Source organism: Ictidomys tridecemlineatus, chromosome 12, assembly GCF_052094955.1.
Source record: "Ictidomys tridecemlineatus isolate mIctTri1 chromosome 12, mIctTri1.hap1, whole genome shotgun sequence".
Taxonomy (NCBI): domain Eukaryota; kingdom Metazoa; phylum Chordata; class Mammalia; order Rodentia; family Sciuridae; genus Ictidomys; species Ictidomys tridecemlineatus.
In genome coordinates, this window is record NC_135488.1 from 24,748,933 (window position 1) to 24,765,528 (window position 16,596).

A 16,596-nucleotide genomic window follows, 5' to 3' on the forward strand; every position below is an offset into this window, starting at 1 on the left:
GCACCAAGGAGATTAGTTCCTGCCTCTACAGGGCTGGTTTGCAGCTGCTGCTATGGGATCCAAAAGAACCCGCTTTCTTCCTTTCCTTTCTTCCTCTCTGCCTAGTGTTTGGCTGATCTTGAAAGAACCTCCTAAAATAGAGGCCTGCAGGCAGAGGAGTGTGGGAAACGAGGTTCTCGTACTATCTGTCCCTCTGGTGTGGGGAGAACACAGACGAACAGAGATGGTGCTGAACACCCACACAAGGTGTTCCACACACTTGAACCTGAAAGTCGGAAAAGGGTGTTTGTGAAAAGAGAGAAGAGAAAGGAGTCTCAGAGATTTTAAAAGCGGGAGTTGGAGTTGAAGCTCCAGATACAAACTCTCTTACCAGGTGCCTACAAGTCTCTGGGAGGCATCTTTTTTCAGATGACTGTATACTCCAGTTTGAAGATTGGTCTAGACTTTGATCATGCAAAGTGATGCACATTCTCCAGCCAGCTTCCTCAGGGCACTCTGGACCTCGTTGCTTCTCAGGCTGTGAATGATGCGGCTCAACAGGGGGCTCACCGCACAGAAGAGCACAGAGACCAGGATGTCCATGTCCAGCCTTCTCTGGGCCTGTCATAGTGGAAGTTGGCTGTTCCATAGAAGACCACCACGACAGTGAGGGGGGACGCACAGGTGGAGAAGGCCTTCCTCCTGCCCTGGGGAGAGGGAATCCCCAGGATGGCCGCCATGATGAGTGCGTAGGAGCCTGCAGTGAAGAGGCAGAAGCTCAGGGCAATGGTGGCACTGACCACGTGGAGCGCTGACTCATTGACAGACCTGTCTGAGCAGGAGAGCTTCAGGAGAAATGGGGTGTCACAGAGAAAGTGGCTGAACTAGTGGGGCCCACACAGAGTGAGTGTGATGGCCAGCACCATGTGTGTGACCAAATTCACCAGCCCACACAGCCAGGACCCAGTCACCAGGCCAACACAGACCTTCACACTCATGATGACTGGGTACTGAGGAGGACGGCAGGTGGCCACACAGCAGTCATACTGGCCACACAGCCAGTAAGACGCCTTCTGTGCCAGCACTTGTCACCAAGAAGAAGATCTGGGAAAGGCAGCCCTCATAAGAAATGGCCTTCTTCTCCCAGAAGAAGATCACCAGCAGTACTGGGAGGGTGGTGGATCTGTAGCAGATGTCCAAGAAGCTCAAATTGCTGAGGAAGAAGTACATTGGAGTGCGGAGAGCAGGACTGAGCCTGGTGGCCACTATTATGAGCATGTTCCCCAGGAGAGTGGTCAGGTAAATGACCAGAAACATCAGAAAGAACCAGCCCTGTAGGTTGGAGTGGTTGGAAAATCCCAAGAATATGAATTCAGTGACAAATGATTGATTGCTCATTTCCAATGGTATCATAGCTTCAAAACAGAGAAAAAGAGACCATGATGAGAATGGACTGAGAGCACCCCAAAAAGGCTTGTTAATCTGCAGCAACATGGCAAATAATATTGTATACAGAGATGCCTGGACTCTGGAAAGAGATGTATAGGAGTGACTTTAGAGAGAGCATAACTTCTCACAGACTTTTGCATGGGTGCTCTTTTGTAAGAATAAATAGAGACTTGGTCAAAATGCACGACTAGCTATCAACCCCTGTGTCTCATTGAATCTGCAGTATCTCCCTCCTAACACTGTGCTTCACTGTGATGAATTCTTTTTTGGATGTCTGTTATTTCAAGTAATAAGTTTTCATTGTGGAAAAATGAGGAAAATGCAGAAAGTTATTCAGAAGAATAGAACAGGTCACAAAATCAAAGCTCTCTTTGCATTCATCCCATTCTACCTCTATCTATCTTTAGAATATCCAAAGCAAAATTTCCCAATATTGTTGTACTCTATTTAGTTGTTTGCCTTGTAATCTTAATTTCCTAACATGAAATTAAGTTAATATCTCCCTTTTTATTGAACATAGAAACCTTCCATTCCATTTACTATCATAAATATTGGAATAGAAGCTTTCATACATATGTATCTGTGATCATCTCTGATTATTTCTTAAAAGTAAAATTATAAGTCACCTGCTTTTAAATACATTGATCTATTTTTTTCAGTAGAAACATTTATTTTTTTAAGTTTTATAAGATACAAGAAATTTTGACAAATGATATATACTTAGGTATTTTTCTTCTTTTGTATTATTTAACTAGTAGTTTTTTATTTTTTTTTTTTTTGGTGTATGTGTGCTCGGTTTCAAATTCAGAGCTAAGCATGCACTCTACCACTGGACTTTGCCCCTAGTTTCAATTAGTTATACTTTTTATCATAAATAGATATTGAATTTTTTTATTTTCTCTGCATCTATTGAAATGATATATATATTTTTTATTTAGTCTGTTACTATGGAAATTCGGTTGATTGAATTTTTGAATATTGAACCAGCCTTGCATTCTGGGATTTATCTCAATTGACTGTAATGTTATCCTTATTCTATATGGCTGAGTTCAGTTTGTTAATATTGTTCCCTGCTTGCTTTTGTGTATTCTATTTTTGCTGTTCTCCAGAGATAATCTATTTCTTGAAGAATTCTCAGCTGTATTCTACTGTTATTTTCAGTCAATGCATGTTAGTGGACTAGTGGGAAACAGAGAAGGGATTTCTGATGTTTCCAGGAATCCCTGCCTTAGGTACTGTAAACTCAGTAACAGAGATATGGCCTTCACAGTGACCCACTTTCTAGCAATATGGCTGAGCCTAGTTCTTATTCCTCCCGACGTTAGACATTTCGGCCTGTTCCTTTCCATAGCTACAAAGGTTTTCCTTTGAGTGTCCTAATGTAACAGTTTCTGTTACTCTTGCCCCTGAAGACTACAGCTTTTGTTCTATGCAAAAAATCAGGAAATGGGTCTGGGAGGAGTTTTGGCTGCTGTTGCTACTCTTTGTTCCTCCACCTATCCAAGAAATGATACCGTTAAAGACACTTTCTCAGAGTACTTCCCTATTTTCCTGGGAGAATTTGGTGGAATCCATGAAGAAAAATAGAAAATACAAACATCTTATGTCTATAGCCCTCTGGGTCTTTATGCTCTTAAAACAGTCTATACTTAGTCTTTAGCAATCCATTAACTATTTTTTATTTGAGTTTTTTTTTTATAAATAAACTCCTATGTATCTAGTGGGTTCTCCCATAGTTAAAAAAATGCCTTGATTATTTTGGTTGCTTATCTCTCCCCAGACTTCGGTTAGTTGCTTGCCTTATAATCTTCATCCCTAATAAAGTCAAGGAAAGTCATTAATTTGCATTTTCTTTTGCTCTTTTTGGTTATTATAATGATGAAAACAACATGCTTTCTAGCTATTTCGATAGATACTCAAGGTGAAATTTGAAGTCTATACACTTACTTTTCAAAAATATTTAGTAATTTCTAATTTAGTTAAATATGTAGTTATTCTATTCAAAACAATCCTATTCCTAGCATATTTTCAAGAAAATTAATGCACAGTTCACAAAAATTCTTGTGTAAAGATTCATAATAACTCAAACAAATATTATGCCTTCAGCAGAATGACAGAAGACAAATCACGGTTTATCATGCAGTGGAATAATTCAGTTACTTTAGAAACACAAATACTGGAACATTAATAACATTGACAAGTCTAAAAAAAAATTTCTGGGTGAAAGAAGCCAGATACAAAATATATACTCTATGTTTCCTTTAAATAAACTTCAAAAATTAGCAAAAGAGCTATAATGGTCAAGTAATAATGGTGGTCTTTTTTTTTTTTTTTTTTTTGGAGCTCAGGGGTGATATCAGTTGAAGCATGAAGGAATTTTCTAAAATGATGGAAATGTTTTGTATCCTGATTTTTGGTAGTTCATATATATGTAAAATATTATAAACCTGTACACTTTAGATCTGTGCATTCTTTGAGTACAAATTATAGTTCAATTTTTAAAAATAGCCTTATTTTAAAAATAAGTAATGAATGGGGAAGAGTTGTACCTGCCTGTAATCCCAGGTACTTGGGAGACTAAGGCAGGAGGATCATAAATTTGAAACTCTGCAAGGCCCCCCGCCCCAGATAATTGAAAGGGCTTGGGATATAGCTTCATGGTAGAGTGCCACTGGGTTCAATCCCCAGTACTGCAGTAAGTAAGTAAGTAAGTAAGTAAGTAAGTAAGTAAATTGATAAACAGAAGTGAAAGCATTTTTTCAAGATGATTTTTAACTCAGGATTGGTTGGAACCACATCTAAATATTTTTATATGTCTCTAAGAGGTTAAGTATTTTCTCCCATTTTTTGCATTTCTCTACTTCTTTTTTACCACAGTGATAGTCCAGGACATATCACATTTTACAAGTGACATCAGTTGTTTCCTGATCACGATCTATTTGAAGCAGTGAAAGTGATTGGTGGGTGCATTCGGTCTGTATCACAGATACAAAGCCTTGCTCACCATGATGGATGGGCGTGTGCATGTGTGTGTGTGTGTGTGTGTGTGTGTGTGTGTGTGTGTGTGTGTTATTGGTTGTGGGATTGGTCTTGACTGAGAACACTGTCTTATAGTTAGTGGGATGGCAAGTTGGCATCACAGGCAACATTGATGGCAGAAATCTCAAAGAATATAGCAGGAATCTGCCATCTAAGGCTCAGCAAGCTCAGAACACTTGGTTATGCTAATTGCTATAAATGGAAAGACCCTCACTATTGAGCTTCTCTGAGAGCTGCATCACACTGGGAAGGGAGGAGCGAGCCCATTTCCATAGAGATGTACCCTGTTTCTATGGAGACTCCAGCTAGGCTTCAAGGGGCTGGTGGGATAGTACCAGTGGATGCTGCCAAGCCCTGGGTCATTCTGAGGAGCCTGCTACTTCAGGGGAGGTGGCAGGGTATCAGCCTATGGGGCCAGGACTAGGCTCTGTGAAGCTGTGTCAGGCCTGATTTCTAAGCAAGGTACTTGGCAATAGAAACCTCGGGAAACGTCCCACCCCCCACCATGCCATGGGCCACCAGAGAGCCCAGGTGTGTCTCTGGAAGCCAGGCTTGGGTATGAGCATGGACATCAATGATTGCAGAGTATCAACAATAGGGGACCATAAATTTCTTTCAGGTGAGTGCAGACTAAAAACAGGGACATCTGGAGGGAGATAGACTGGGTTTTAGAAAATCATCAGATCTCTAGGTCTAGAACACGCAGATAGACCCACTCATGTAATTGTGCGTGTGAGTCCAAAGAGCAGGGGTCCATAACTGTGAAACCTGGTTTCCCAGGTTTTAGACTCACCTGTTTAGTTCAAAAGAGTGATCTGAGTGCTAAAACAAGATCAACATGAAGTGGTCTGTATCTGAAGACGTGTTGTGTTGAAGGTGGGAGAAAATCTCTGAAGCCCTCATGGAGAAGGATCTGAAGAACTTTAAAGTCCTAGTTGAAGAGGACACGGTAAAGACAACAAATCAGTTTTGGCAGGCTGGCCAGCTTGTGGGATCACTCTGGAAAACAGGAATATGTGAGGAATAGCAGATGTAGAGGAGGCTTTGGTGGATTTGATTTGAGTAATGTTGAATGTGAGTTATTTGTGGAATAATCAAGTGGAAATGCCCTTCACAGACAGCCTAGAACTGCAGGTGTGGATTTGGGAGTCATTGTCTTGAAGGCAACTGTTACAGCAAAGCTGAAAATGAAATCCCCCAGGAGAATAGAGAAAGTAGAGAAGGAAATAGAGAAAGTAGAAATTCTTGTGATACTTAGTGTTCACGAAAATTGTAGTAAAAGTTTATCCAGAAATGACTAAAAACACCACACTATCTAGTTCAGTTGTAGGTATCGCATTCTCTAAATAATTTCCCTAAACAAGAGGTTACCTTATTAGCATTGATTTACAATAAATCAACTTTGAAATGGAGCTGGAAGCTACATGTACTTGACATTTCATACGTTCTCTGTTTTCTCTATCAACTACCTTGATGAACTTCAAGTCATTTAGAAATCAGTGACATGTACTTTTTTTAACTCCCCGTATCAAAAAGATCAATATGACAATCTCTTTTATAGGTAGATATCTAGATGTTTTCCAAAAAAAAATAAAATAAAATTCCACATAGAAGGCAGTTCCAGCAGATTTTACTATGGGAAATTGGTACATGGTCTGTGGATGTGTAAAAGAGAAAACTAAACATAAATGTTCAGGGATTTAAAAGTACAATCTCTGAAGTTGTGCATACTGCTATTGTAAAGGTCTTAAATATAAAGGTCAGTTCAGGAGGGACAATTTCATTGGGCATTAAAAAAATCTCCCAATGTATGTTTATATAATTTTATCTACATATAAGTCTTTCCTTGGTTTTACTGGCTAATTACTTGTAAGTCACAGGTGTGGGGTAGGGTGAATGATGATACCCAAACAATTTTTCTTATCCTCTATGCTTTTTATTAATGTAGGACATTAGATTGAATCATCATCATGGTCACCATTAGAATCCATTATTAACAATCATAACTCATGAATGACACTTTGTGACACAATATGTACTTGCTCCTTAGAATTTATATAATGCAGCATAGGATTTAGATCAACTTAATAGTGAACCCTCTGCTCTGCAATAATAATAACCATAATCATCATAATCATCTAGGGCATATTTCATAGAAAAACAATTCAAGTGTGAGTCTTCGTAGATTGCTTCAATACACATAAATGCCTGACTTTAAAAACCTTGTTTAATGTAGTTTAAAAGTGGCATGTTTTCTGTAAAAATTAGATTGAATTTCGGATAATCCATTCTATCAAAAAACTCAGTGAATTTCTTTGAAAAGATGAATTTTTACATACCTGAATCCAATCAGGATTTTTCAAATTGAGTAACGAATAGAGACACACATTAGATAAAAATACCTAACACTTATTAAATGCCTATAAAACTTTTACATGCATTAACTTATTTTGTTTACACAACAACCTATAAGATAACCTATTATCCCCATTTTGCAGAAAAAAAGAATTGGAATTAATGCACAATATATTAATGCAAGTAGGGAAACATCAATGAATCCCTTTAATTTGCATAATGTACATTAATTTGTACATTTAATGTGTATTAACAGTTATGATTTAAGAAACAAAAAAGAAATTGACTCAGAAAATTTATCATGTAATAACTCTTATTTGTAGTGATACTTTGTTACCTGATGATAATACCATATATTAGTAAACTGTCTTATTATCTTAAATGCCCAGACATTCTTGTCTTTGGTTCTAATAATTCATTGCACATGATTAATAGGCCAACACAGCTTTCATTAAAATTTCAAATCTCAGGGACTTAAGAAGCTTAAACTATTTAAATTTCAATAGAAAGTCAGTGCTTCAGTTAAGAACAACTAATTTTAATATCTAAATATAAACAAAATAAAATAAATAAGTCTAGAGTCTTAAAAGAATAACTTTTTTTTTGCTTTGGCAATAAATGAAATGTTTTGCTGACTAACCTTAGGGATTCATTTCCTCAAACGAAAAAATAAAAAATGGGCATGACCAAAACGAGAAAGAATGGTGTGATCATGAAAACCCTTATGCACATCAGGGAAACAATGATTCCTATTTGATCTCAATAGCACAAGCAATGATTAAAATTTTTGAATCCAATTTTCATGTTGCCCAGTAAATTGCTTGGGAATTTGTCCCTATACTTTCTCCCTAAAAATAAATTGGGAATGTGTCCCTATACTTTCTCCCTAAAAATTATTCCTTTTTGTCCTGCTCATCAAAAGCAGAGGATTAACACTTAGCATTATCTATTGTTTACCATAAGTAATTTTCCACACACATCATCTCACTTAAGAAATTTAGGCATCCCAGGGTTTCTGGTTATGTTTTGGGTTTTCTTCCAGTACTGGAGGCATCATGCGAAATTCCTCAGGTTTTGTGATAACCTCTAAAGTTATTTCTACTCTGGCAATACAAGTAGTATTGTGGAAACTTAGACACACATAGAAAAGGTGCTATGATAGGTCATTACATAAATGCCATCAAAATGGTAATGAAAATATGTACAATATTCTGTAATATGTTTTTAAGGTGTAGGTATATCCTGATTCTGGGATAGTGTTTTTGAAAATTGTGATGGTAATTAAACTACTTACCAGCAACTCTCACAGAGAGGCGAAGATTTCTGGTTTTGGTGTGGCCCTTGCTGCTCTCCATACTAGCACCTGGGCTGCAAAGAAAGCTCTTGGTAAAACTGGCTTTTGGTCTCCATTCACCACAAAACGGACCTGTTATTCTGAAAGTTGCCTGTCGCATATCTGTGGCCTCATGAATGAGTCAAAATCCTCTGATCTCTCACAATTCATTTTCCTGTGATGGACATTTATAGAGGTCTGGGGCTGACCTGTTGGGAATATGCAACGAGCCTTTCCTCTGCAGCTGCTCTGGGACTCCTCAATGTGCAAACACAACTCAAGGGCAATGGCTTGAGTTCAACTGCAACAATGGAGAGCAGTTAATTCGCTGTTGGATTCATTAATATCTTGGCAATCACCTGTTCCCAGCATGCAGCGAGAAAATCAGCGTCCTCTCTCTTCTAGGATATGGGTGAGCGAAGTTCAGAGTGAGATTTCTGCTAAGAAGTTGTAGGTGGCTGAAATCTCAAGACTGCCTTCCTTTCCCACTAGGGAGAGAAGGACTCAGGGGGGGTGTACACTTATTGGGATGGATTTCGCACGGCATATTAAGTTTTTCCTTCATGTTACATACTTTGCCAGATGGACAGATATCAGAAGCCACAATATTAAAAGCATCCCCACTATCTTCAGCTGATCCACTCCTGCTAAGGGCTGATCCCTTACCAAACCCTTTATGACTTCGTGCCCCTTAATTTTATGATCCTGCTGATGCTCATGACCTGGTGAAGAAATTGTTTGCTATGGAGTTTAAAAGTAGGAGAAAAAAAAAGAGTCATCGAACAGCTCTTTCGGGCACAGATGAAGAAAAGACAACATGCTTGAAAGTCTTGTAGTATTTTACTGCACAAAAATAATAATAAAAGTATTAGATAAAGAGGAAAGTCTCTAAAACTTAAAATTTCCCATAATACAATGGGGTTTTCCTCATGCTTAGGAGAGACACATTTAACAGTACTCCTAAAAGATCTTAGAATGATTAGCCATTAGGGAAAGGCAAAGCTAAAGCACATTTGATGAAGCACTTCACATATTCCAGGGTCGTCACAATAAAAGGAATGACAATGATGTGTTGTTAAGGGAGTGAGGAAATCAGAAGCTTTATTCACCACTCTTAATAATATGGTAAGCTGGTTCCACTAGTCTGAAAATGATCTGGAACTTCTTCAGAAAGTTAAATATGGAGTTAATGATCCACCTCTTCCACTCCTACTTACAAACTCAAGATAAATAAAAAAGTTGTCCACCAATGATTTGGACATGAATGTTGATATAATTTTCATATTATATATAATGTTCATATTATATATACTAAACTTATTCATATTAGTCAAAAAGTGAAAATGACAAGGCAGGTCTGTAATCTAGCTACTCAAGAAGCTGAGGCAGGAGGATCACAAATTAAGGGACAACCTGGGCAAATTTGCAAGACACTGTCTCAAAACAAAATTTTTAAAAGTGTTGGGCTCTGGCTTACTGGTAGAACATTGTTTAGTGTGCAGGAGGCTCCGGGTTCAATCTGCAGTACGACACCACACAGACACAAAGTAAAAATTACTATCCAGTGAAAAATGAACAAAGAAATGCGGCATTTTTATAAGATAAAAATCAGTCACAATAAGGAGGAATAAACTAAAATACTAATACAAGCTACAATATAACTGAAAATTGCAAACATCCTAAGTGAAAGGAGTCAGATCCAAAAGGCGTATATAGTATTACTTCATTAAAAATATCCACAGAAACTCGAGTGTATACATGGGTCTTTCCACATGTGAAGGAGAAACACAGAAATGGTGTTTATTTAAAACTTAGAATCAAGATCCATTAGGAAAATGCAAGTCAAGTCACATTGCACATAGCACTTCACATTCACTAGTGTTGGCTAGAACGGCAATATTGGGGGAAAGGAGATTGACTGCTTTGGGTATAAGCTTTTTTTGGAGAGAAAAGTAATAAAAATATTCTGAAATACCTGTGGATTAGAGAACCCAGGTGAGGTCACCATACTTAGCACAGTGTGCTTCCCCTGATTGGGGCACCACAGTGGTCATGAGACACTGTGTATGGAGAGAGCGCTCTTGTAATTTGCTGCTGAAGAGTTCACATATTTCTACAACTAAGACATTTCCTAGAATGAAACCATCATCTAGTTCTAATCTCACTATACAGTCTGTCTCCCAGCCAGCTTCCTCAATTCACTCTGGACCTCGTTGCTTCTCAGGCTGTGAATGATTGGCTTCAACATAGGTGTCACCACACAGAAGAGCACAGAGACCAGGGTGTCCGTGTCCAGCCTTCTCTGGGCCTGTCATAGTGGAAGTTGGCTGTTCTATAGAAGACCACCACGACAGTGAGGAGGGACGCACAGGTGAAGAAGGCCTTCCTCCTGCCCTGGGCAGAGGGAATCCCCAGGATGGCCGCCATGATGAGTGCGTAGGAGCCTGCAGTGAAAAGGCAGGGGCTCAGGCCCATGGTGGCACTGACAACATGGAGCGCTGACTCGTTGACAGAGGTGTCTGAGCAGGAGAGCTTCAGGAGCAATGGGGTGTCACAGAGAAAGTGGCTGATCTGGTGGGGCCCACACAGAGTGAGTGTGATGGCCAGCACCGTGTGTGTGACCAAATTCACCAGCCCACACAGCCAGGACCCAGTCACCAGGCTAACACAGACCTGGCTAACACAGTCATACTGGCCACACAGCCAGTAAGAAGCCTTCTGGGCCAGCACGTGTCACCAAGAAGAAGATCTGGGAAAGGCAGCCCTCATAAGAAATGGCCTTCTTCTCCCAGAAGAAGTTCATCAGCAGTACTGGGAGGGTGGTGGATTTGTAGCAGATGTCCAAGAAGCTTAAATTGCTGAGGAAAAAGTACATTGGAGTGTGGAGAGCAGGACTGACCGTGGTGGTCACTATTATGAGCATGTTCCCCAGGAGAGTGGTCAGGTAAATGACCAGAAAGAGCAGGAAGAACCATCCCTGTAGGTTGGAGTGGTTGGAAAATCCCAAGAAGATGAATTCAGTGACAAATGATTGATTGCTCATTTCCAATGCTGTCATAGCTAAAAAACAGAGAAAACGAGACCAGGATGAGAATGGACTGAGAGCACCCCAAACAGGCTTGTTAATCTGCAGCAACATGGCAAATAATATCGAATGAAAAGCAGCCTGGAGACTGATAATCTGTGGGACTGGTCTCAGGGAATCAGACCCATGGAGCTGCACACATTTGCAGGGGTGATGGTGGGTGGGAGAAACCAGAGAATTGCTAGAATCCAACAGAAAGCTATTCGACCTCATCATGGTGTGAAGTCATTTCTCACTGTCTCAGTAATCTCTGTCTCCTTTTGTCCTTTTATGTAAACATAGGATTTTTGAGAAGTTCATTTTCATTGCAAATGTTAAGAAAAAAATTTACAAAGCAGAGTCATCATCTGCAGAAGCAGTAGGTGTTGCCTTCAGTGTTTTCCTATGTAGAGTTTTTCTCATTTTACATCAATCTTGATCTCTGTGTTCGGAAAGGCAGAAGTTAACTATTCCTGTACAATGCTGAAATTATCAGGGCCAGAGCAAAATAGAGGAAAGAAGTTGATGAAGAGGGGTTGGACTGGCTATCTTAAGTATACAGGGAAGATCAGTGGAGTAGAAGGAGAATGAGAGGGCGTAAAGGTTTGTGAAGGGAGGGAATGTGAAAGGTCTTTACGCAGATCATGTTATGTGCACATGGAAGTCTACCACAGGGGACTGCACCTGTATGCATATGTAGAAAGCACCAGTCAGAAATTAACAGATAAATGACCTAAAGAAAGATCAGTAGAGAAAGGAGAATGGGGGCTGGAAGGGGAGAGAGATGGGGGGTTGTGACTGAATGGAGTAAATCAGATTCCATGCACGTAGGATCTTTTCCAAATCAACCCAACTTCTATGTATAACTATTATGCTCTAATAAAAAATTTAAGAAGATGACATGATCCTATCAGCAAAGAGTGAGATTTGAATACTTCTTGACCTATTTGTATACCTTAAATTTCTTTTTTTTTTTTTTTTGTCCAATGGCTCTGGCAATTTCAATGATGAAGTTGAATAGAAGTGGTGAAAGAGAGTGCACCCTGTCTGCTTCCAGTTTTTAGAGTGAATGCATTAAACCTTTCTCCACTTAGAATGATGCTGCCTTGGGTTTAGCATAGATAGCTTTTACAATGCTTTTACAAAGTTCCTTCTGTCCCTAGTGTTTCTACTGTTTTGACAGGTAGGGGTGCTATATTTTGTTAAATGCTTTTTCTGCATCTATTGAGATGATCAATAAACTTACATCTCTCTTAAATAAACTTAATCTCTCCCCTTTGGCTAAACATTCAGATCATCTCCAGTCCTATAAATATTTTAATGAACATTTTCCTACATAAACATATGTGACAATTTTGAATTATCTCTTCAGAATAAAATTTAAATCTGACATAAAAGAATTTGTTGTGCAGTTTCTATTTAAAACTAGCTCATGGGAGACATTATATTAAGTGAAATAAGCCAGACACATAAAGAGAAATAGCAGTTTTTCACTTCTTTTTGGAAGCTAAAAAGTTTATCTCAGAGAAGTAGGGAGTAGAGCGGTGGTTATTGGAGCCTGGGAGAGAATCACAAAAATTATTGTGAGTCTGATTTCTCAAAGACGCATGTGAAGGACTGCCTGAAACATGCCCTCTGAGTGTGGTCTTTTAAAAAAAATAAGAGTGGACTTCTAACAGGGTCCTCAGAAAATCTCTCTTCTCTCCTCAGTGGGCTGCAGGAGGTCCATGGGTCTGGCTGCCTAAGAGGTAGCTGTGGTGTGCAAATGGGCAGGACCAGGACGGCTGGAGAATCTCAATAATCACTAGTAGACTGCATTATATGTGAGAGCAGGCTGGAAAGAGGCCATCCAGAAGGAAATGGCTTGAGCTCTGAAAATGACAGAATCTGTGGATTTAGGAAACGGTTGTAGGTCCAATCCACTCATAACACCTACTCCCTGGGTCAGTCCACGGTTGCCACAGTTACCACAGGCCTGACCAGAACAACCCGGAGGGGGAGATGCACTCTGGCCTCCTGGCTTGGAGGTTTGGTCTGGGGCCAGCTGACACATTGCTGCCGGCCTGAGATGAGGTGGGACGCCGAGGTGGAAGGGAACAAGGGGGGAAGCATCCCTAGCTCATGGCAGCCAGAAGGTTGGGGCGGGGGAGGGGTCAGGAGGAGACAGTTCACAGGGGACAAGATGTAGTTCCCCAGGGCATGTCCCCGGCCACACTCCACCTGCCCACACTCCTCTCAGTAGAGTGGGCCTTTCAGATAATTAACCCACAAAATGGATGGATCCACAGATTAGGTCACAAGTCTCACAGTCTAATCATTTCACCTCATAACACTGCAACTGTGGCTGACCCTGAGCTTTTGGTGGGGGAATACCTTATTTCTAAGCCATAATAGTCTCTACAGTCCATGTGCTTCGGTTAGAATTCCTTCATGTCGTCTGGGAGAGTAATCGGGTGCCAAAACAAGATTAAAAGGAAATATCTGGTAAGTGAAGATGTGACATTTGGAGCTTGGGGAAAAGCTCTGAAGAGGAGCCCTGGGTGGAGCACTTTAAAATCCTGGTGACGAGGAAACAAGAGGGCACCTGGTCTGTGGGGTAGCTGAGTGGCAGTGGGATCACTCATTAAAACATAAAAAAAATGAGAAGGAGCATGTCTGGGTAGAGGAAAGGAGGAAAGAAGGATGGGCCTGGAGTCTGGGTACCTTCGGGGTCTCCCCAAGGAGATTCCAGGAGGCAGCGGGACAGGTTCCCAGGAGATAGGCCTGGGAGTCATGGCTTAGAGTGACTGTGGAAGTCACAGGTGCTCATAAAGCCAAAAAAGAGCAGGGTGAGGAGAGAGGGCCTGATGGACTGTGTGGAAAAGAAGGTATCCAGAAAGAGGCTCACAAGCTATCAGCAATCATTCTGCACCACAGTGTCAAAGCTCTGCTCTCTGTAGCAGGCCTTCTGCACCCCAGTCTAAAACCTCTGCTCTTTATAACAGTCCTTCTGCATCCCAGTCTACAACCTCTGCTCCCTGCAACAATTTTTCTCCATCCCAGTCTCCAAGTTCTGCTCTCGGGAACACTCTTTCTGCACCCCACTCTAGAACATCTGCTCTCTGCAACAGTCCTTCTGCACCTAAGTCTGAAAACTCTACTCTCTGCAACAATCATTCTGCAACCCAGTCTTTAATCTCTGCTCTCTGTAACAGTCCTTCTGCACCTCAGTCTCCAAACTCTGCTCTCCATAATATTTTTCTGCACACCAGTCTCCAAACTGTGATATGTGTAACAGGCCTTCTGCACCCCAGTCTCCAACCTCTGCTCCCTGAAAGAATCCTTCTGCACCCCAGGCTCCAAGTTCTGCTCTCTGAAAGAGTCCTTCTGCACCCCACTCTCGAACATCTGCTCTCTGCAACAGTCCTTCTGCACCTAAGTTTGAAAACTCTGCTCCCTGCAACAATCATTCTGCAACCAAGTCTCCAAACTCTGCTCTCTGTAACAGTCCTTCTGCTCCTCAGTCTCCAAACTCTGCTCTGTATAATATCCTTCTGCACACCAGTCTACAAACTGTGCTATCTATAATAGTCCTTCTTCACCCCAGTCTCCAAACTCTGCTCTCTGTAACAGGCCTTCAGCACCCCAATCTCCAAACTCTGCTCTCTATAACAGGCCTTCTTCACCCCAGCCTCTAACCTCTTCTCTCTGAAACGATCATTTTGCACCTCAGTCTCAAACATCTGCTCTCTGCAACAGTCCTTCTGCACTTCAGTCTCCAAACTCTGCTCTCTGTAACAGTCCTTCTGCTCCTCAGTCTCCAAACTCTGCTCTGTATAATATCCTTCTGCACACCAGTCTACAAACTGTGCTATCTATAATAGTCCTTCTTCACCCCAGTCTCCAAACTCTGCTCTCTGTAACAGGCCTTCAGCACCCCAGTCTCCAAACTCTGCTCTCTATAACAGGCCTTCTTCACCCCAGCCTCTAACCTCTTCTCTCTGAAACGATCATTTTGCACCTCAGTCTCAAACATCTGCTCTCTGCAACAGTCCTTCTGCACTTCAGTCTCCAAACTCTGCTCTCTGTAACATCCTTCTGCACCCTAGTCTCCAAACTCTGCTCTCTGTAACAGTCCTTCTGCACCCCAGTTTCCAACCTCTGCTCTCTGTAAAAAACCTTCTGCACCTCAGTCTCAAAACTCTGCTCTCTGCAACGGTTCTTCTGCACCCCAGTCTCCAAACTCTGCTCTCTGTAACGGTCCTTCCGCACCCCATTCTCCAAACTCTGCTTTGTGTATCAGTCGTTCTGCAACCCAGAATCTAACCTCTGCTCTCTGTAACAGTCCTTCTGCACCCCAGTCTCAAATCTATGCTCTCTGCAACATTTCTTCTGCACCCCAGTATACAACCTCTGCACTCTGTAAGATCCTTCTGCACGCCCGTCTCCAACCTCTGCTCTCTGTAATGATCCTTCTGCACCTCAATCTTCAACCTCTGCTCTCTGTAACAGTCCTTCTGCATCCCAGTCTCCAACATCTGCTCTCTGCATTGATCCTTCTTCTCCCCAGGCTCCAACCTCTGCTCTCTGCCATGGTCCTTCTGAACCCCAGTCTCCAAACTCTGCTCTCTGTAACAGTCCTTCTGTACCGCAGTCTTCAATCTCTTCTCTCTGTAATGGTCCTTCTGCACCCCAATTGCCAAACTCTTTTTTCTATAATAGTGCTTCTGCACCTCAGACTCCAACTTATGCTCTGTGTAACAGTCCATCAGCACCTCAGTCTGAAACCTCTGCTCTCTGCAACGATCCTTCTGCACCTCAGTCTCCAACATCTGCTCTCTGTAAAACGCCTTCTGCACTCCAGTTTCCAAACTCTGCTCTCTGTAACAGGCCTTCTGCACTCCAGTCTCCAACCTCTTCTCTCTGCAACGATCTTTCTGCACCTCAGTTTTCAACCTCTACTCTCTACAACAGTTATTCTGCACCCCAGTCTCTAACCTCTGCTCTCTGTAAGATTCTTCTGCACCCCAGTCGCCACCCTCTGCTCTCTGTAACAATCCTTCTGCACTGCAGTCTCTAAACTCTGCTCTACGTAATATTCTTCTGCAACCCAGTCTCCAAACTCTGTTCTCTGCAACAGTCCTTCTGCACCACAGTCTCCAAAGTCTGCTTTCTGTATCAGTTCTTCTGTACCCCAGTCTCTAACCTCTGCTCTCTGTAACAGTCCTTCTGCACCTCAGTCTACAACCTCTGCTCTCTGTAACAGTCCTTCTGCAACCTAGTCTCCAACCTCTACTCTCTGCAACATTTCTTCTGCACCCCAGTCTCCAACCTGTGCTCTCTGTAACTGTCCTTGTGCACCCCAGTCTCCAACATCTGCTCTCTGTAAGTATCGTTC

General features: G+C 41.4%; 1 long non-coding RNA gene across 1 annotated transcript; it reads right to left on the minus strand.

The window, feature by feature from the left end:
• Positions 1-9,928: 9,928 nt before the first annotated feature.
• LOC144369123 (uncharacterized) lies at positions 9,929-14,548 on the minus strand. The gene is made up of 2 exons (XR_013428577.1): positions 13,923-14,548; positions 9,929-11,215 (listed from the first exon to the last, which is right to left on the minus strand). It is a non-coding gene; the product is annotated as an uncharacterized LOC144369123 (long non-coding RNA).
• Positions 14,549-16,596: the final 2,048 nt, after the last annotated feature.